The following is a 22,301-nucleotide window of genomic DNA, read 5'->3' as shown; positions in this document are numbered from 1 at the left end:
GAAACCGGATTGAACACAAAAGAGGATTGGGCTAGAATCGTCTAATAGTATTCACAACCAGATGTCCCAATTTCTCTCGGATTATACCATGTAATTAAACAGAATCACAACAAAAATAATTCTTTTTTAATGATGATAATAGTAAATATCACCTCAGACTAATACTTTAACTAGATTTACAATAGGGAGGAGGCGATATGAGCAAATACAAAAGCCTAAAGACATTCTTAACTGAAAGAATTTCCAAAGTTAAAAATGTTTACCCTAGGATTATATTCCATTTCAAGATACACGGTATTTACAATATTTACTTTGCAATCCCACAGAAGGGCCTTTTTTTCAAATAAACCTACGCGAGATGCAGTTGTTTCAGCATATATTTATGCGGACTCTGCTCCCGGGGTTTATCACACAATCATATGACCTTATGGAGACCAATAGACAGCCGCTTCAGAAGAATACTCATTTCGGCCAATAAGCGTAAAGACTTGGTCCAAAACAGTCAGGATCTTAAAATAAGAGGACCTTCTTGATTGGCCCTATCGAAATGTCTTTAGTTTATTTCTGGCTGTTCGTCTGAACGAACTAGTAACAGCGAACCATCCAATCAAATAAGAGGAGGACTGTAGAGCAAACCAGGCTGGCTATTTTGCATAATTGGATTTCTAATACCCAATCACCGAGCATGTGCCATACATTTAAAATGCGGACATGGCGGCAATGAAACTAACAAGAATTATACGAGCCAGACCGGTCGCATGTTGAAATAAGACGAGAAAGGTGAGTGCTCTAATCCATGGGAACCTAGAAGCCTTTAAGTAAATTAGAGAAGTTAAGCATCTTATGTAGAAAAAAAGTAAACTTATTTTACCATTCGATCCCTATACAGCGGGGAAGTTGCCAGTTATCAGACGCCACGAGCCGTCCGACACTGACTACAAAAGTATTCCGAAGAATAGCGGAACAGTCTGAATTGAAAAAAAGCAAGCCGAGAGCCATTTTAAAAGGAAATGATAAACACCGTTAAGAGAGGAAGCAAGTGGGCGCTCGTATAAAAGCCGAATTGCCAAATAATTTCCTTCCATCTTACTTGCTCCAATACAGACTCGACTTGATTTTACCAAACTATCGGGAACCTTAATCGCAAGGATTTTTAAATTTGAGGCAAGAGGGCAAAAGAACGAAGAAAATAGAATAATACCCTACTAAAGTTGAGCCTTAGCTTTAAGAGACTGCAAACTTTAAAAGCTAAAACAGGCGGGAGTGAGACTCTAATACATCTATCCTTCTTTGTCTAGAAAACTTCGAACCTCCATTGACAATAAGGAAAGAAAAACATAAGGGGCTTCTCATACCACAGCTCATTCAGCAAATATAAGGGTAAGAGCATAAGGTTAAATTAAACGATAGAAATACCCAATTCGAAATTCATAGCCAAATATAGCCGCAACATAAACTCCTCGTTAGAAGGCAGGGGACAGAGCCCAATAATCCCGGTATCCCCGAGGGGAACTTAATAAACTTACTAGCAATTTAGTCATATTCAGCAATTAAAAGGTGGGAGATCTTTAATTAAAAGGGCAATAAATATCCGTAGAAATGTAAAATGGGACTCACTAAGTGCATAGCTGTTTTAGGAGGATGTTCTTAGGCCTCTTTTGATGATGTATTAGATAATGTTGAATGTACATGTAATTGATAAGAATGTATTTTAATGCTCTATATCTTCGTAGGGAGAAGAATAATCCCTTCCGTGACAGACAAATAACATGGTCTTGAAAAAGATGGTGAAAATAATTTAACCCATCGAAACGCGTCGACGCCTAACTTCGTAGAATTCTGGCAATAACAATTTTGTGAAACATTAATTAATTTGAAGTGTTATCAAGAGGTGTGTTTATATGCAATCTAGGATGTACAAATTGTAGTGATAAATTGTAAATTATACTTTTTAGTCTGTCGTGCCAATTGTGCGGGTCATAATTGTCTATTATCTGTACTATAATTGTTTATTATTTGTATTTTAAATGTGAAATTATTTGTAAATGGACTATGCAGCATAGCTATCCTACTTGGTGGAATTTTGTGTGCTTTTTAATTTATGGTGTTAAAAAAACTTTTTAATAAACATTCAACTGTGATATATAAATGAGGTGTGTTATATTTTTAGAACAAGACATTCTGGTAGATAGTCCAGGGAACGTTTAAACTTGAGGCTTACTGCCCTGCTTCTCTTGACTCTTCACAAGGGGTACCTCTCCTTTATTATTGAAGTTGTACAACCGGTTGGTTGGAGAGGCGTTTCTGTCTCTATTATCCACATTTGAACTAACCTAGATTAACATTTAGGTAAAAGGGGTCCAAGATCTATTTAGATACGGATACATTTAAAACATTTGTATTTTACGAGGAACAATATAACAAATTAATAAATTGCAAGTCAAACAAGGGTGGTTCAAAGGCTCTTAATAATACCAGCAATGAACAGCTCATAAAAATCCTTAATCTAAAAAAGAAACAAATAAGGACAGAGCTTCATGTGGAATTCCTCATTGATTATTTAAAGGCAGGGGTAATTCCGCTAGGCCTGCAAGTTAGGAATGAACCAGGCCTATTTGTGGAACACCCTAAATGTATTGAGACTTGGACAATGATAGCCAACCGATGCAGCCGGGATTGGCTTATACTAATTATAGAGACTGCACAAGAACTCCTAGAAATCGAAAAACAGGAGATAGGAGAATTAGAAAATCAACTTAGACAAAGTCCAGCATTAGAGGATGCCAACAAGAAACTTGAAGAACTGGAAAACGAGGCAGATAGCTATAGGGAGTATCTTAATAATAAAAAACGTAAAAATTTTAGAAAAGACGTAGAGAGATTCTCCGCAGAAGTTGTATATCCTTACCTCAACAAAGAATACTATAACAATAAAAAGGAACAAAGATGGGAGAAGCCTCAATTCCAGAGACTAATATATATGAGAGGGAATAACAAAAGAATCACCTTCTCTGAGACATCGGGGTCGAGTAGTGAGGAGGAATTAGAAGGAGTACAAGGGAACAGGAATGGCCCCCAATCTGACTGTGAGTCTTTTTCAGGGAAACGTAACTTCCGGGGACAAAAAACATACAGAGGGTACCCCCGTCAAGATCCAGCCTGCAACCATCACCTCAACAAGGGGGGCATGAGTACCTTGCAACAAGAACAAGACAATATTGGAGATGAAGGAATTCCCCATCATCAATCTCTGGAGCTTAGAACTAAAAAGGGATGAACAGGAAATACTCAAGAAAGGCTTTATTTCACACCCACCAATACATATAATACCTTTGATCTGGAAAGCGACTTAAGGAGCTTCTTTAGAAAGATACGTTTACATAAATTCTTTGAGGATAAGACATACACGCCACTGCCTAATATCACGGGACTGAAACCCAAATCTACCTTTATACCTAACTTAAACCAATTAGACAGAAATGTGGAAACATTTGAAAGAGTAGTAGAGCTTGAGATCAAGAAACTCAATAGGGATAGTAGCAACAGAATCCGTAATAACAATCTAAACAAAGAACAGAGAAAGGCCCTCTCTGACCTTCAAAACAATGAGGGTATTACTATAAAACCAGCAGATAAGGGGGAGGGGTAGTTGTCTTTGACACCCCAAAATATGAGGCTAAAATGAGAGAGTTATTAAACATGGAAGAACATTATCAACATAGTAAATTCACTGAATTAAGCCAATTAAAAAACGAGGTAGATACACTTCTTATGAAGGGTAAACAGGAAGGACTTATATGTGAGACTGAGTTTAAATTCATGTTTAAAACTTACCCAAAGATCCCAGCCATATACGGATTACCTAAGATCCACAAGAATGTGGAAAACCCCCCTATGAGACCAATCATTAGTGGCATAGGCTCAATATTAGAACCTTTAAGTTGTTATGTTGACTTTTTTCTTAAACCTTTAGTTAAGAAACAAAGGTCCTATATTAAGGACACAATACACAACAACAGAAAAGTTCCAGAGGGTCTGTAAGTGTAGAGAGTTTACAGTGCAAGTCACCATGCAGCACAAAAGACCTACCAACTAACTAACAATAATGGTAACCAACTGGGGAGTCGGTGGGGTGGGGTGAGGTCTTCACTTCTTACAAGCATGTGAAAAAATACACGACCTGTAAGAACAAGACAAGATTCGACACCTAGAAATTTTCAGGTGATCTCTATACTTGTCTTCATATTTATTATCACTCTTTTCACTTACATTTTATTATTGTTGCAGTAGTAATATTTATTGTTGGGTCCTGAAGAAAGCAAGGACAACTATGTCCCCCATTGCTGAAACATGTCGACCTGGTACCACATCTAGACAGCTATTTCTTGAACTGTCTTGACAAACTTTTAACATTGGTAGAGCGAGAACCACCTGAATAAAATTGTTCATTACTCCCTCATCCAATTTTAAATGCACTTTTTATTATTATTTTTATTTTTATTTTTATTTTGCACTGCACACTGTTGGTCACCCTACGTTTTATCACTTACCTTTATAAGGGAGCGAAAGACCATACTACCCTCTATTTCAGTTAAAAGGACCATTTACCATCTTGGTCACCTTTTTTTTCTGAGAATAGTACATCTGGGCATATGGTCTCAAAGGAATTCCAAATGATGAAGGGCGGTTCAGAGTGGTGACTGATGGGTACCTTTGACCATCTACCAGGGTGTCTTTGGTTACCATTATTGTTAGTTAGTTAGTAGGTCTTTTGTGCTGCATGGTGACTTGCACTGTTAACTCTCTACACTTACAGACCCTCTGGAACTTTTCTGTTGTTGTATATTGTTAGGGAGTGTTCCCAGAGCATAGGTCTTTAAATATTCCCTTGGGTCCCCAATCTGACCGGTATGTTGTTGTTGTTTCCTATATTAAGCACACCTCGCATGCCATTTCCATTTTTGAAGGATAGGGCTTCAACAGGGTGACACAATTACTGGTCACCCTGGACATTGAAGCCCTATACACCAACATACCCCAGGACAGTACCATACGGGTGACTGAGTCCATTCTAAAAGAGGAGGAATTGGGCGGGGTGACCAGGAGTTTATTATGTCCTGTATTAAATTGATTCTTAAAAGAAAATATTTCCTCTTCAAGGAAGAACTTCATCTTCAAGTCAAGGGGACCAGTATGGGGGCCACATGTGCCCCCAGTCTGGCATGTTTATATGTGGGAGATTTTGAACTCCACCACATTTACAATGAAGCAGCACCCTTCTTCGAGAACATCACTAGCTGGCACCGTTACATAGATGATATTATTTTTATATGGAAGGGTGCCAGCAGTGACTTGGACTCATTTTAAAATGGCTAAACGTAGGCGATCCAAACTTAAAATTTACAGCTCACTACAGTGAGGAAAGAGTAGAGTTTGTGGATATCCAGATTAAAAATGAGGATAACATTTTAAAAGTAGAACTGTACACTAAGCCAACTGACAAAAACTCCATCCTGTTGTATACCAGCAATGACCCAGACTCATAGAAGGATAATATACCCTTTGGGGAATTTCTTAGATTGCGAAGAAACTGTACCACACTCAAAGACTTCTACTACCATGCAGAAAACACCAAACAAAACTTAAAAGCGAGAGGATACCCTAATGAACTTATAAAGAACTTACTTAAACGTGCCAGGTTTTATGATAGGGACAGCCTAATAGATCCTAATAGAGAGAAGAGGAAAACAACCCTAGATAGAATAGTGTTTGTTACCCAGTACACTCACATCAGCAATCAAATGAAAAATAAAGTTAATCGAAACTGGAAGATCTTAAATTACAACAATGAGTGTCAGATGGAAAAACCATTTGTCTCCTTTAGAAGGAATAAAATAATTAGAAATTCCTTGGTTAATACATATACGGTAACAAAAACAGGTCAAAGTAACCTCACAGGAGAACGAGCAATAGGAAACTACAAATGTGGGACGTGCTCTATTTGCCCACATTGTATAGAAGGTAGAGATGAAATTTGCAGAAAAGAATTTGAGGTCCAAATCTCTAAACAACTGCCGGAGTAAGAACCTTATCTATCTACTAATCTGCCCGTGCGGTTTAAGGTATGTAGGGGAAACAAGTAGAGAGCTTAGAACTAGACTGGTAGAACACAAGTCCGCATTTAGAAATAATAAGACCAATGCTCCCCTCGCAGACCACTACCAGGAAAAGAAACATAACTGCGAGGAAATGAAATGGTTTATTTTGGAAAAAGTTGCGATTGACAGAAGAGGAGGTGATCTAGAAAGAAAACTTAAGACCAGGGAACAATGGTATATGTGTTTTCTGAACACTATTGAAACCGGATTGAACACAAAAGAGGATTGGGCTAGAATAGTCTAACAGTATTCACAACCAGATGTCCCAATTTCTCTCGGATTATAACATGTAATTAAACAGAATCACAAAAAAAGAAATGGTTTTTCACGATGATAAGAGTAAATATCACCTCAGACTAATATTTTAACTAGATTTACAACAGGAAGGAGGCGAGATAAGCAATTACAATAGCCTAAAGACATTCTTAACTGAAAGAATTTCCAAAGTAAAAAATGTTTACCCTAGGATTATATTCCATTTCAAGATACACGGTATTTACAATATTTACTTTGCAATCCCGGCAGAAGGGCCTTTTTTCAAATAAACCTACGCGAGATGCAGTTGTTTCAGCATATATTTATGCGGACTCTGCTCCCGGGGTTTATCACACAATCATATGACCTTATGGAGACCAATAGACAGCCGCTTCAGAAGAATACTCATTTCGGCCAATAAGCGTAAAGACTTGGTCCAAAACAGTCAGGATCTTAAAATAAGAGGACCTTCTTGATTGGCCCTATCGAAATGTCTTTAGTTTATTTCTAGCTGTTCGTCTGAACGTACTAGTAACAGCGAACCATCCAATCAAATAAGAGGAGGACTGTAGAGCAAACCAGGCTGGCTATTTTGCATAATTGGATTTCTAAAACCCAATCACCGAGCATGTGCCATACATTTAAAATGCGGACATGGCGGCAATGAAACTAACAAGAATTATACGAACCAGACCGGTCACATTTTGAAATAAGACGAGAAAGGTGAGTGCTCTAATCCATGAGAACCTAGAATCCTTTAAGTAAATTAGAGCAGTTAGATAGCTTATGCAGAAAAAAAGTAAACTTATTTTACCATTCGATCCCTATACAGCGGGGCAGTTGGCAGTTATCAGACGCCACAAGCCGTCCGACACTGACTACAAAAGTATTCCGAAGAATAGCGGAACAGTCTGAATTGAAAAAAAGCAAGCCAAGAGCCATTTTAAAAGGAAATGATAAACACCGTTAAGAGAGGAAGCAAGTGGGCGCTCGTATAAAAGCCGAATTGCCAAATAATATCCTTCCATCTTACTTGCTCCAATACAGACTCGACTTGTTTTTACCAAACTATCGGGAACCTTAATCGCAAGAATTTTTACATTTGAGGTAAGAGGGCAAAAGAACGAAGAAAATAGAATAATACCCTACTAAAGGTGAGCCTTAGCTTTAAAAGACTACAAACTTTAAAAGCTAAAATAGGCGGGAGTGAGACTCTAATACAACTATCAATCTTTGTCTAGAAAACTTCGATCCTCCATTGACAATAAGGACAGAGAAACATAAGGGGCTTCTTATACCACAGCTCATTCAGCAAATATAAGCGTAAGAGCATAAGGTTAAATTAAACGATAGAAATACCCAATTCGAAATTCATAGCCAAATATAGCCACAACATAAACTGCTCGTTAGAAGGCGGGGGACAGAGCCCAATAATCCCAGTATCTCGAGGGGAAATTAATAAACTTACTAGCAATTTAGTCATGTTCAGCAATTAAAAGCTGGGAGATCTTTAATTAGAAGGGCAATAAATATCTGTAGAAATGTAAAATGGGACTCACTAAGTGCATAGCTGTTTAAGGAGGATATTCTTAGGCCTCTTTTGATGATGTATTAGATAATGTTGAATGTACATGTAATTGATAAGAATGTATTTTAATGCTCTATATCTTCGTAGGGAGAAGAATAATCCCTTCAGTGACAGACAAATAACATGGTCTTGAAAAAGATGGTGAAAATAATTTAACCCATCGAAACGCGTCGACGCTCAGCTTCGTAGAATCCTAGCAATAACACTTTTGTGAAACATTAATTAATTTAAAGTGTTTGCAAGGGGTGTGTTTATATGCAATCTAGGATGTACAAATTGTAGTGATAAATTGTAAATCATACTTTTTAGTCTGTCGTGCCAATTGTGCGGGTCTGAATTGTCTATTTTTTGTACTATAATTGGTAATTATTTGTATTTAAAATGTGAAATTATTTGTAAATGTACTATGCAGCATAGCTATTCTACTTGATGGAATTTCGTGTGCCTTTTAATTCATGGTGTTACAAAAACTATTTAATAAACATTCAACTCTGATATATAAATTAGGTGTGTTATATTTTTAGAACAAGACATTCTGGTAGATAGTCCAGGGAACCTTTTATTAGAGTTTACATACTATAGCCTAGAGAACCTATGCCTAATCGAAAAGACAGATATGCACGGACACATATTTAACACGCATTGTAGTGTCTGCACATAATATTCTTATGAACTAAAAAGATAAATGACATCATGGTATCATACCGCTTGTTATACACTCTTGTGTATATATATATATATATATATATATATATATATATATATATATATATATATTTATTTATTTTTTTAAATTGTCTACAAGATGATTCACTGTACACTAACCAATAAGGAGGGATGGGGCAATAATATCAAGATCCCTGACCCTTACTCCTTTGCTTTTACCAAAGTGGTGCTCTACTAACCTGAGCTGCAGCCAGGTGAGGCGATGCCTTATCCTCCTACCTATAAGGTAAGCAGATCCATACCTTAAATGTGGGGTCAATATGTGTACTGTTGACGCATATAGATTCATCAGCATTGATAGCTGTTAATGAATGTTCTTATTGAGTATGACATCATTGTTTGTTCTTTGTTCCTTACTGCCTGTATTTGGCATGACTCTCCTTCACCTCTGGACATCATTCAGTACCCCATAGGAATTACTCTATGTACCTAGGACTTCCAGGTGACATAGTTACTAACTTGTATTATTTATCACTTTAAACTCTTTGCAGTAGCGATAATTTGGTCCTGATGAAGGCAGTGGACAATTTGTATCCATTTTCTGCTGAAACATGTAGACTTATAGCTTTAAATAGCAGCTATTTGTTCAATCTGCAACTATTCCGCACTGTTTTTAAATATTGGAAGTTTGAGCGACACCATTAAACTCCTTTTTCCTCTCTTCGCTCCAATTTCATACACATCACTATTTTTTCACTTTCACTCTTTCACGCACTGCAAATCAGTTATCTCAACACACTCTTTCCCGATACCCCTCAATCAACCTAATTTTCAATGCTCTAGCAGCAACCACTCTAACATCTAGTGGCTGCAAGTATATTCTCCTTGGTATGAGGAGACCCACAAGGGTGGTATCGGACGATAACTGATGGGTACTTTTTATACCCTGGAAATATCTTGTTGTGCTTTGGTTACACGTAGGAATATGCTCTTTTTTTCTCTATTCCTTTCTGAGTAGTTCATGCCATTCACAGGACATGTAGTTGATCCTATAGACCCATATACACCTTTGTTTTTGTACATGGTTATATTTGGGGGCTGTGTCTGTGTTTAGGTCTATAAATATGCCCTTGGACCCTCTATCTATCGCATGTGTTTGATAACATTTATAAAACCCAATACAATATCCCTTTATTATGCTTCCTTTAACAACTTTTTTTATATCACATATAGATTTTCTTGAATAATAAATTTCACTCTGCGAGTGCAAAGGTACACTTAATGATAGTCTACACTGTGGATAGCATAGGTCACAATTTGAACCTCAATTTTTCTTCATTGGAAACCTGAATTTCTTTTTTGGAGACAAAAATGTCTACACCACTGGAAGAATAATCTGATTCTGATAATGTTTTGCTGAAGAATTCATAACCATCGATGGCACTTTTTTTGTTACCTCCCTCAAAGTACAAACAGTCCAGTATGCAACAGTCAATGCTTTGAGTGCAGCCCGTTCAGACCACGCATCATTGCAGGGTGAGCACACGCTAAACACCACAAGGCTTTCTTAAGGCAAAATTCTGTAGTCCAAAAACATTATCCCCAGTGCAGCCTATCCGGACCATGCATCATCGCAGGTTACATACACGCTCTGTCCCAAAGGTACTACTAACTCAGTGCACCATAATTCATCACGACATGGCCACATTCATGCAGAATTTAACTGATTCTTCATTCATTATGTATGAAGTGCAGTACCAAATAAACTAACGTCCCTCAAACCTACACAAAATCCCCACTTGGCCTTACTAAGCCAGAATTCACAAGACAAAAAACATTACTATCAGTACGGCCTGCCCAGTCCACACGTCATCACAGGCTCCACAGAACCTTGTTGTTTCAGGTACCACTAACTCAGTGGAAAACAAAGTAAGTATAACACCTATCACACCCTTCACAACATCCCTTTCGTATGCTTCCTTCACATTTTGTTTTATATCACTATTAGATTTAGTTGAATAATAAAATGTACACTGCATACATGTTCGATCTTCCACTATAATTGCAGATGATGCACTCCACTCTAAGATGTACACTGCAAACAGCAGGGTTTACAACTTAAATTCACCTTTGCATCTACACTATAGACAGTAGGGAATTCAACCTTGATTTATTTAATGCAGACACAATTATACTGTGTGTATTCAGATTTTGTTAAAATAAGTGAAAAAAAGCATTGTTCTATAACTGTACTGACTACTAGCTTCTATGTACACTGTGCACAGTAGGGTTCACAACTTGAATTTACCTTTTCATCTACACTACAGACAGAATTAAATTCAGCCTCGATTTATTTACAGCAGAGAAGAAAATGGTGCTGTTGCACAGCTAGTGTGCACAAGCACCTTCAATCATTGCATCCTGTGAACTATGATAACAAAGAATGTAGAAGATTGCGCCAAAATGTACCTCCACCACCGGCAATACCAAGTACCTCTGGGATATCACCTTCAACATTGCCACCAGACATACGTCCCCAATTTGTGAAAGTTAGAATGCACTGTGTGAAGTGTAATCTTTTAATTTATTATGGGGAGTAATCAGTACATGTAGTTTGCACAGCAATTGATAACCATCAATGGTAGTTTTTGTTTTCCCCCCTCAAAGTTCAAATAGTCCAGTATGCAACAGTGAATGATTTCAGTACAGTCCACTCAGACCACGCCTCATCGCAGGGTGAGGACACGATAAAGAACAAACGTACCAGTAACTCAGTACACAGTAAATATTCGCCACTTGCCCTTGTTAAAGCAAAATTCAATAGTCAAAACACATTTTTACCAGTGCGATCTGCCTGGACCACGCATCATCGCAGGCTGCACACAAACCGCCCCTACCTCAGTACACCACAACTCATGAACTCTTTACGATAGAATCTTCTGTGTATTGTTTCACATACAATGGTCCTAACTTTGTACAACAGAAGTCCTAAACCGTTTATGATTAAATATCTGTACATGATATCATGATTACTATTCTACTTGTTACTAACAACAACGTAATAAAATGGAGTCGAGCACACGTGCCTATACCCACTTCAACTCTCTATCTGTGTCTGTGTATTTATTGTGTTTGTAAAATGCTGCTCCTCCACCCTACCACATTATATTGCGCTATAGATAGCGTATGCAACCATCTTACCTGTGACAATAAGTGTGGGCTATACATCCTTTAAAAAAAGAAATACATATTTATATAGCGGAAAATCAACCCAAAACTATATCAGCTATTTACATGAGCACTGTATTTACAATAAATTTTCAGGCATGCATACATTACGTCATTACTCTACAATAACATGTTGTGGACGCAACTCCGAGACTCGAACACTGATTTCCAGCACCAAGTTCTACAGTGTACCTGAATAACCACATATGTATATATATATATTAGCTGCCCTTCATGTGTCAAAAACTGCAACTGAAAATTTTCACAGCCCTGTAATACTACAGCTACAACACTCCACTGAATGTACAACAAACATTCATAATCACAGAAATGCATCATGTCCACCATCTTTTATGTGAGCAACTATGAACGAATATAGAGCCAGTAATACCCCGTACCTTCCATGTTTGCCAAGTTGTGGGACTTTACAAATATAATGACACATTTGTTTTTGAAACCCGGGTGACGTCAGCACTATAAAACTGACACCCAAATCACTTGATTTCTCATGTAGCTCACGACGGGACCACGCTCATAGCTCTGGAATCATGGTTCAGAGCCTCGCGCATCACTGGCATACATCAGGCCAGCCCACTCCACTTACGCTTCCAGGAAAACACAACATTCAACATTGCCCATGTTTAAATGTAGTGATTTCTTAGTTCCAGGTCTAATTGTCAGAACAGCACACACACACTCCCTCATGGCTGGTAAACACCCACACCACACCCATCCAAAGCATCCGTCACTACACACATGACCGTACCAATAAAAAAGACGGAGCACACGTGCTCTACGCCATTTTAGAGTTGCTCCCATTCCAAGCGCTGTGATGGCCCGTCCTAGTGGTTAAAACGCCTCATGTAGGCCTGAACCTCAGAGTGGGGAAGCCCACCACTACGTGTGTGGCCTCTTTGGTCAATGAGTTAGTGGTATAAGAAGCACTGAGCGGGTGAGGAACCTGTGATGATGATGGGAGCACAAGTATGTCGGTAACCATACCGATATCAAGACTCGGCACTATATATGAGACTTCTTAGTGGCAGATCGGGACTACATGATGCAGAAGGTGTCCTGTCCACGAAAAGTTGAGTAGTGAGGCCTGGGTGCACATCGGAGAGAGTCGAAGGGCTGTAGCAGACTGGATACAAAAAAGCGACGCAGCAATTTAGACAAACACAGTCCTATATAGTGTATCAAATTCCATGTACATTTATTTTTCCAATAGCAGGAACGTTTTTATAATCGCTCAAACGTCCGGAATATAAACTATAGAAATAGTTCTTTTAAATGTGAGAGGGAACGTGGGTGAAAGGCCGATGTTATTCAATTCCACATTAAGATAGTAGCAATTACCAAACATAACCTCTTTCTTTTACTATCTTTTAGATGTAGAGCTTCAGGGTGCATCATGTCCCAGTACGTGGTGGAAAACACACTGGTGACAGAAAGTTGAGCTGCAAATATTCTTTGCAGTCACTCTCTCACTTCCTCTCTCATTTGATAATTACACACAATGTTAACTTCCTTTTTATCTTACAGGTTGTGTTTCACAAATTGGCATCCCCCCTCCCCAACATCTCTAAAACTCAACGTTCAAGGATTCTGCGATGATGCGTGGTCATCGTAACAACGTTTAAGAAGACTGTTACGACACATGGTCCACCCTCTTTGAATCACGCCAATGGCACAAAGTGAGCAAAAAAGCTTCTTTCCGAAACAACAACAAGTCATCTGTGAAAGGAGAGAGTGGGCAGTGTGTAGCAGCTTCACTGCTTAGGAATGTGCAATTACCTCCAAGCAGTGACAATTGATAGATTACATATAGTTAAACAACAAGAGAGTTAGGGTTTTCTATGGGTCACTGCTTAACCCCTCGATATTAGGCATAAACAACTAAAGAGTGACACTATGTACTGGACAGACTATGTGCAAACAAAAATATCTAAACCAGGACCTAAGTGAAACAGCTAAGAAAGAAAGAGGGAAATGGATAAAGAAAAAGAAAGATACTATTTTCTAAGAAGAACCCTCACTCACCACCTAGTGGTGACATGCTTCATTATAGGGTTCCCACTGGGGAGATCGAGTATCTCCCCAGTGTGCTACAACGCCTGTATTACAGCGCAGCGTTTTTTTTGTTGAAAAAAGTGTTGTGAATAGTGATAGTGACTGTGATGTTAAAAGAAACAGTAAGTGCCCACTACAAAATTTAATAAGGAGCCAAGCTGCTTCATTAAAAGGTGTGTTGGACAAAGTTGAGTTTATATAATCAAAAAACTCATTGTCCTTTGGATCATGAGGTCAACATGTTTCTGCTATACATAGTGAATTTCACTTAGCATTCATCAGGACCGGAAAACATATATGTGTACTTCCTCTGGTGGTATGCGTGTGCTAAGAAGCACCCTCCCGTCAGGGAATGTGTCATAAAATCATTTGTAAACTCACGGAATTACCGTGGGGGCTCCACGGGAAGTCACCAGGTCACACAATCGTAGCTGGTAAATTAACAAGCTACATGGGCAACGCGGCAGGGGTGTTCTTCACGTTGCGCTGCAATTCTGAGGCGACGACTCCCAGCTCTGCACCTAGCTGTTAGCACTTCACGGGCCGCGGAAGTGCTAACAGCTAGGTCTTAGAGGCAAATCTACAAGCCCCTTACGCCACTTTTGTATGTACCATACTATGACTAACTCTATATACTATATTTCAGATCACTAAACTGGAGGGTGCACTATGAACCAGCACATACTTGGACACACAACCATGGCAAAAGGTGAGCTACGAGTATTTTCTCCACTATTAACTGCTCCATCTATAACTTTCACTCTATTGCAGTTTTAATGTCCTTTTCTCTCTCTTTCGCTCTCTCTCACATAATTTCTCTTTCTCTTTTAAAGTTATGAACGCTGCTGTCCACTCTGCCGTGACCAACCAAAGCTGAGTTCAAGTTGTGAACTCTGTTGTTTACACAAGGTAAGCAGAGTGACCTAGATATACAATGCCTCCGATTAAATGCATTAGAAATGAAAGATCTTATTTACAAGCCCCTTCTGCCACTTTTGCGTCACTTTCAACATGAGAAAAGTAACACAAAACTGGCGCAAAAGTCTTGTAAATAATCCCTAAAGAATATTGTCCTGCATAATGACTTGATCTCTCACCTAATCCTGTCTCATCTCTGAATCATTTTAAAGACCTGTTGATCTGTAATGTAAATCTGATGCAGTATGCACTTCCATACAGACACCACTTGAACGCAAGCCTGTAAGACAAGTGAAATGTATAAGGCACACTGCACACATTAAAAGAAGGAAATATCTTCAACTGTTAATTTGACATGTAATGTTTGACCTCATTCAGGCACATCGATCTAATTTTAAACACTCATTTTCTTTTTTGTTTTGCAGATTACCTACCGTACTTCTATTGGAGTCCATATCACATTTTGTTTATTATATTGTTTTGTTAATGTTATGTTTCTAGTTATTTATTGTATTGTTATCTTCAAGTTACTTTTTCAGTTATTTATTGTTTTAATAAAAGTTAATTAAAAAAAGTATATAATTACGAGGCTAACTCTTTACCAGATCTTTACCAGAGTCTATACCTACAACTAACGGCTCCTATGGAAAAGTTTAAAAACTCCAGCACAGTAACTTTTTTTCCATCACCAACATAGTGTGGTAAACTTCTAACGTCTGTGCTCATGTAAGTGTTCCATGAACTTTTACTATGGTAACAGGCAGATAGCCGTTTGTGTATATATTTGAAAGGTACTTGCTGTACAAAAACTGTTATATTAACCCTGGATCCTCTACAAGACCAAAAAGGAAAGCAAAGTAAAACAAAACACTGTGTACCATATTTACAACCCCCTTGCACCACATTCGCGTCCAAGGCCCCACCCTACAAAATTAGAAGTGTGTAGGCCTCAATGACCCCCCTCAAGCCCCAGGAACCACCACCCCCAGAAATGTGTGTATTGTGAGAGATAGACTGCGTGACCCTATGCCTAGAGCCCTCAAGAGCCCTGGAGACCACAACACCCGACGGCTGGCTCATGCAGTGTCCCGGGTGCCTACCCCCGGGGCTCTGCTGTTTGCTTTGAGAGGGCAGGAGTCTCACGGCTCCCGCCCTCCCATAGCAAACCTAGTTAGCATTTCGAAAGACAGAGCAGGCAAATCTATTCTCACTTTCAAAATAAAAAGCAGTTTGCATTTCCACATACAAGTTAACATCTCCCCTTGCGGAAAATGAATGCCGACTTCTGAAGAATGCGGGAAGCCGGCGGGACCATGGGGGCATTGTAGCTCCCCTCACGGTCCCCAACATTTTTTATAAGACCCGGGGAATAGGGTCCCCGGAGATATTAGAAAATACTGATAGGGGCTATTTTTTTACTGTAAAATTACAAGTCGCGCACCCAGCGCAGCGCTCAGTGCAGCCCCCTGGTGTTCACATGCTGGATGCACGACTCATAATCTGTAGGGTGCGCGACTCCAGCGCCTTTGGTGCACTACTTCAACGCGTTTGGGAGTCAGCATTAATTTTCCACATCACGAGCTACTAACATACAACTCCCCATGTGGAAAAGCAATCTGATTTTGACAGAGAGAACATATTTCCTTGCTATGGGTGGGCGGGATGGACACCCCGAAACACTGCAGGAACCGGCTGGCCCACAATACATAAAGCCCCGGGAAGTGGTGGTCCCCGGGGCTTTGGAGACCTTACAGCGCCCCCTAGCCATACTTTTTTTTGTAGCCTCGGTGGGTAACGGACCCTCAAGTACTCCAGGAGGGGAGCCACGTAGTCCCCCTCCCACAATACATACACCCCTGACGGGTGATGGTCCCCGCAGCTTTCAGGACCTTCGACCCCTTCGACCCCTCCCCCCATCATTTTTTTTCTTTTTAGCCCTGGGCGCTGACGATCCCCAAGGCTGGGGGGCCCCTCTGGGTCCCACATAAAATTTAATGATTTTTCCCCCGGTATTTAACCCCCAGGGACGAATTATTAAAAAAAAATCTCCTTTTTATTTTATTTATTTTACGGCACAGTCCACACACCCTACACGTATACCGTTTTTTTTTTTAAATATGGGCCCTGGGGGTCCTTCTGGGACCACATTAAATAATATGTAACTTCCAAATAAGAAGAGGCACCTTGTTCATGTTTGGTGTCTTTGGATTTGTAATAAGAAATACTGTCTTAAGGTACAGTAATTTATGTTACAATTAACTGTTTAAAAATTCTCTTTTAAAAAGTAGTCTTTTACCGGCAGTAGCCTTTTAATATCTGCAGGCTGTCTCTGAATCACATGACTGGATGTAGTTAGGTGTTGGGCTTTGTGTATTCCTTCTAAACAGCCACACACAAAAGAAAGTTTAGGTGTGCCTGGATTGGCCATCACTAGAAGGATGAGAGGGTGGCGTTTGGCACAGCCCTACTTCTACTTGAATAGGCTGTCTCCTGCCTCCACACAAAGGGCTGCACACCCACTGTAGTTAGTCTGGAGCCAGGGAAGGCAGGAAATCTGGAGACTTCAAAAGGAAACCTCTAGAAGCTTCTCCTACTTCAAAGGAGGCATCTGGTATAAATATTGATCCATAGACACCAACTCTTCAGTACACTTCTGAACCTTTGGCTACTCCATCAGGAAGAAGGACTGTTGTTTTGCTGAAAGGGCTGCCCGGCTGGACTACTGCCTTGCTGAATTCTGCCCTCCTGTCTGACTCCGAGGGATTGGACCTGTACCTGAATCCATGACTTCCAGTGTAAGTCCGTGCTTGCTGGCCTACTGTTTAGAGCCATTCGAACAGAACTGGCACTCAAACATCTGAACCAGCACCCAGATCCAGCTGAAGCAAGCACCAGGCCCCCAAGTGGTGCCCCTCAGGTTTTGGACTTTTTGCACGAACAAGCCTATTGGTGCCAAAACCTTGCTGCTCATACTAACAGAAAATGTGAAACTCATTTAACCTGACCCTTCCGCTACAGCATCACCTGCTTGAAAGGAGCAATATCCCAAAGCTCCATCCCAATCATTCGCGAAGACAACAGGATTTTCGCACTATAACAATGACCACCCGTGATGCCAGGCCTGTTCTTCGTGCTAAATCGATGACCATCTGCAATGCTTGGCTGTGCCACACTGCCCCCAACATTACGAACAGGACTGTTTGTGCTGGACTGAGAACTTAGCCGCATATTTACTGGGGCTTTATCTCTGCTTTTTTGGCTTGAAAAGACAAAAAAGTGTGATAAAACCAGCGCCCTATTTACAAGAGGGTACTAACATGCATAATCCCATGTTAGCACCCTTTTTCCTAACGCCTCCCTTTGCATCTCCAATGAGATGCAAAGTGGGCATTACAGGGCGTACCCCGGATGGACTACCTTGCAAATATTGCTGATGTTTACATTGCGATATTTACAAGGTAGCCCACATGATTTTAGCATATGTTAGATTTTGGTGAAAACAAAAGTTTTTGCCAAAATCTAACGTCTGCTAAAATCTTGACTTGGCCATCCCTAACTAGGGGGTGGATTCTGCTGATACGACCACAGGGTTGTATCAGCAAGGTTCTCGCCATTTTGCATAGAACATTGCTGGAAAACCAGCGAAGTTCCATGCAAAACGGTGATTTCCTCGCTATCGCTGGAATTTTTATTGCCTTGGAGATACGCGTTGCTAATAACGCGTTATATCCTCAATAAAAACCTGCGATAGCCGGCGTTAGGAAAATGAGCGCTAAGCACGCTTTGCGATAGTTATCGCAAAGTGTTCCTAATATGCCCGTAACTTTTCAGCAGGACTAACCTGATCCTTGTACCTGGCACATGCTCAATCACAGTTGCCTTGAACTTGTGACTTTCTCCTGGTTTCGAATGACCAGAAAGCTGCGGGTGCCACTTTGGGTTTTTATGCGCTATTTTTATTTACGTCTTCAAAATTGCATATCTCTGGTTCTAGTGATTGGATTTTTGTTGTTTTAATGTCAATTAATTTATTACATTTTGTTCTTTATTTCTAAATCGGTGTGGCAATTTTCTTGTGTTGTGTGTTCACTTTATTACTGTTTGTAGTGCCACATACATACTTTATGCATTGCCTCAAAGTTTAGTCTGACCAATCTGCTCTGCTCCAAGTGAATTATATATATATATATATATATATATATATATATATATATATATATATATATATATATATATATATATATATATATATATATATAGTCAGGACCTAGTTTCCATAGGAAATCCACAATGTTCTATTTGGAATAACTTTGGCATCTGTAGACGAATCTTCGCAAATTTCGCAAAAATGGCCGGCTCAGTTCCGCTCCTTACCTGAAAGTTTGGGGGTGATTCATCAAGCGGGGGCTGAGAAAAAAGGGGGTCCCAAAACATGTTTTCCCCATGCAATTTTCCATAGGGACCTTTAGCCAGGGCTATAGCCCGAACGGCTGAACGGAAATACACGAAATTTGGCAGCGAGGTAGAGTTCTGATTGCAGATTGTGCTTTTTGTTAAATGATGTAAATCCGTTCAGTAGTTTCTGAGAAAATTGCAAGTAAAATCATAGCGTTATATAGAGTCGGAGTTCAGTACGAGTACTGAAATCTGTTCAATTACGAGAGCGAGCTGCATGCTGATTGGCTGTGAACTGTCTGTCAACACTCTAAACCAGGAAGAATTGGCAGCCATGTTGTTTGTCGGAAGAGCAGAGTCACAAGAAACAGTAAACAAAGTTGAGAAATAAGGAAAGGGTGCAGGGTAGAAACATTCTGAGCCTATAGTCTTGGTCAGGGGGTGGTACATGGATCTTTAGGCGGCCATCTGTTGGCGGCCATCTTGTGCCTTGCTAGAACCGAGTCAGAAAAGTAAACAGTAAAACAAAGTTGAGAAATAAGGGAAGGGGGTAGGGTAGAGATATTCTGACCCTCTAGGCTTGCTTAGGGGGTGGTCGTATATGGATGTTTAGTCTCTATTTTTTATTTTATTTTTTTAAAGAAAAATCGCGGTATACGCGTATGTAAATACCTACAATTACGAGCAGGAGCTGCATGCTGGTTGGCTGTCAATACTCCAAACCAGGAAGAATTGGCAGCCATGTTGTTTGTCGGAAGAGCAGAGTCACAAGAAACAGTAAACAGTAAACAAAGTTGAGAAATAAGGAAAGGGTGCAGGGTAGAAACATTCTGAGCCTATAGTCTTGGTCAGGGGGTGGTACATGGATCTTTAGGGTAAATTTTTATTTAAAAAAAATAAAAAATGGCAGGGTACTCGTGCAGTACTTGTATGCGGTGGAAAAGGTGTAAAAAAAGTAGAAGTCCGTTTTATTCATTAGGTCCTGGGGGGGTAAATAACGGGGGCAATTTTTCTGCATAATGGGGGCTTGTAAGGTGCCCCGAGCACTGGGGAACATCACTCCTCTGGTTTTATTTTGAAGTATGCGGGGGGTTTATGGTCCTTCTCCCCCGAGTCTCGGGCAGCGGCACCCCTCGGGTGTTTTAAAAAAATATATATGTTTTGAGCTCTCTCTCTCTGCCTCATACACGTCGCGGGGAACGCCACATTTCTGGGGCAGTGATATGTAAAATGACCTTCCAGCTCCGGGTATCGGCATTGTCTGGAGTTTTTTTATTAATGTTGGGAGGGTGGGCTTGATAATACGTCCTTGTTAAGTCCCATAGAAGCCTATGTTCTGGTGCTATCATGGGGTTCTATGGGAAATAACAAGGCCGTATTATGAAGCTAATTATCGCCATTTTATTAGCAGTTTCTTGCCAATAAAACGGCGATAATTATAACACCGGTCCTTGATAAAATGCACCTAAGTTTACTGAGCAAAAAAAAAAAAGCAATGGTCCATATTATCACCAAAAGGCGATACATTATCATCGCATTTATCGGCAGGAAACTGCAGATAAAGCAGAGATAATGGGCTTGATAATATGTACTTGTGAATAACCATAGCAGCCTAGGTTAGGATCAGAACCTGGGCTGCTATGGGAAGTTACAAGGGCCTATTATCAAGCACATTATCGCCGCTTTATCTGCAGTTTCTGTTTGATAAAAGCGGTGATAATGTATCGCCTTCTGTATGTAAAGCTTTCCTTTTTTTTGGTGTTGCAGTTGTACTCTCTTCGCATGCTCAGCGTCGTTTCGAAGCCCACGTTTTCTTTTTCTTCAAGTTCAACAACCAAACCTTTCTATATATCAGTTAGTAAATCTGTCGCTTTCTTTTCCCCGGTTCGTGTGATTCATCCGGTGCTGAATTTTAACACCGGTCCTTGATAATATGCACCTAAGTCTACTGGTCAAAAAAAAGAGCAATGGTCCATAATATCAACGAAAGGCCATACATTATCTTCGCATTTATTGGCAGGGAACTGCAGATAGAGCGGAGATAATGGACTTGATAATATGTACTTGTGAATAACCATAGCAGCCAAGGTTAGGATCAGAACCTGGGCTGCTATGGGAAGTTACAAGGGCCTATTATCAAGCACATTATTGCCGCTTTATCGGCAGTTTCCTGTCGATAAAAGCGGCGATAATGTATCGCTTTTTGTATGTAAAGCTTTCCTTTTTTTTGGTGTAGCAGTTGTACTCTCTTCGCATGATCAGCGTCCTTTCGAAGTTCACGTTTTTTTCTTCAAGTTCAAAGAGCAAACTTTCTTTATATCAGTTAGTAAATCTGTCGCTTTCTTTTCCCGGTTCGTGTGATTCATCCGGTGCTGAATTTTAACACCGGTCCTTGATAATATGCACCTAAGTTTACTGGTCTAAAAAAAGAGCAATGGTCCATATTATCAACAAAAGGCGATACATTATCTTCGCATTTATTGGCAGGAAACTGCCGATAAAGCGGAGATAATGGACTTAATAATATGTACTTATGAATAACCATAGCAGCCTAGGTTAGGATCAGAACCTGGGCTGCTATGGGAAGTTACAAGGGCCTATTATCAAACACATTATCGCCGCTTTATCGGCAGTTTCCTGTCAATAAAAGCGGCGATAATGTATTGCTTGCTGTATGTAAAGATTTCCTTTTTTTTGGTGTAGCAGTTGTACTCTCTTCGCATGATCAGCGTCATTTCGATGTTCACGTTTTTTTCCTCAAGTTCAACAAGAAAACCTTTCTTTATATCAGTTAGTAAATCTGTCGTTTTCTTTTCCCGGTTCGTGTGATTCATCCGGTGCTGTACTTTTGTACAATATTAATAGTCATATTTTTTATATATTTATTTGAAAGGTAGTGCCGAGGCGCCAAACGTTGATTACGTACTCCGTCCACCACCATTTTAGTAGTTTCTCACCGTTGTATTTATTATATCAGTTAGTTAGAACTCAGTAGTTTTCAATCCTAGTCTTGAATATCTTAC

The sequence above is a fragment of the Lissotriton vulgaris genome, chromosome 2_1 (assembly GCF_964263255.1).
Source record: "Lissotriton vulgaris chromosome 2_1, aLisVul1.2, whole genome shotgun sequence".
NCBI lineage: Eukaryota > Metazoa > Chordata > Amphibia > Caudata > Salamandridae > Lissotriton > Lissotriton vulgaris.
Note: the sequence above shows the minus strand (reverse complement) of the source record.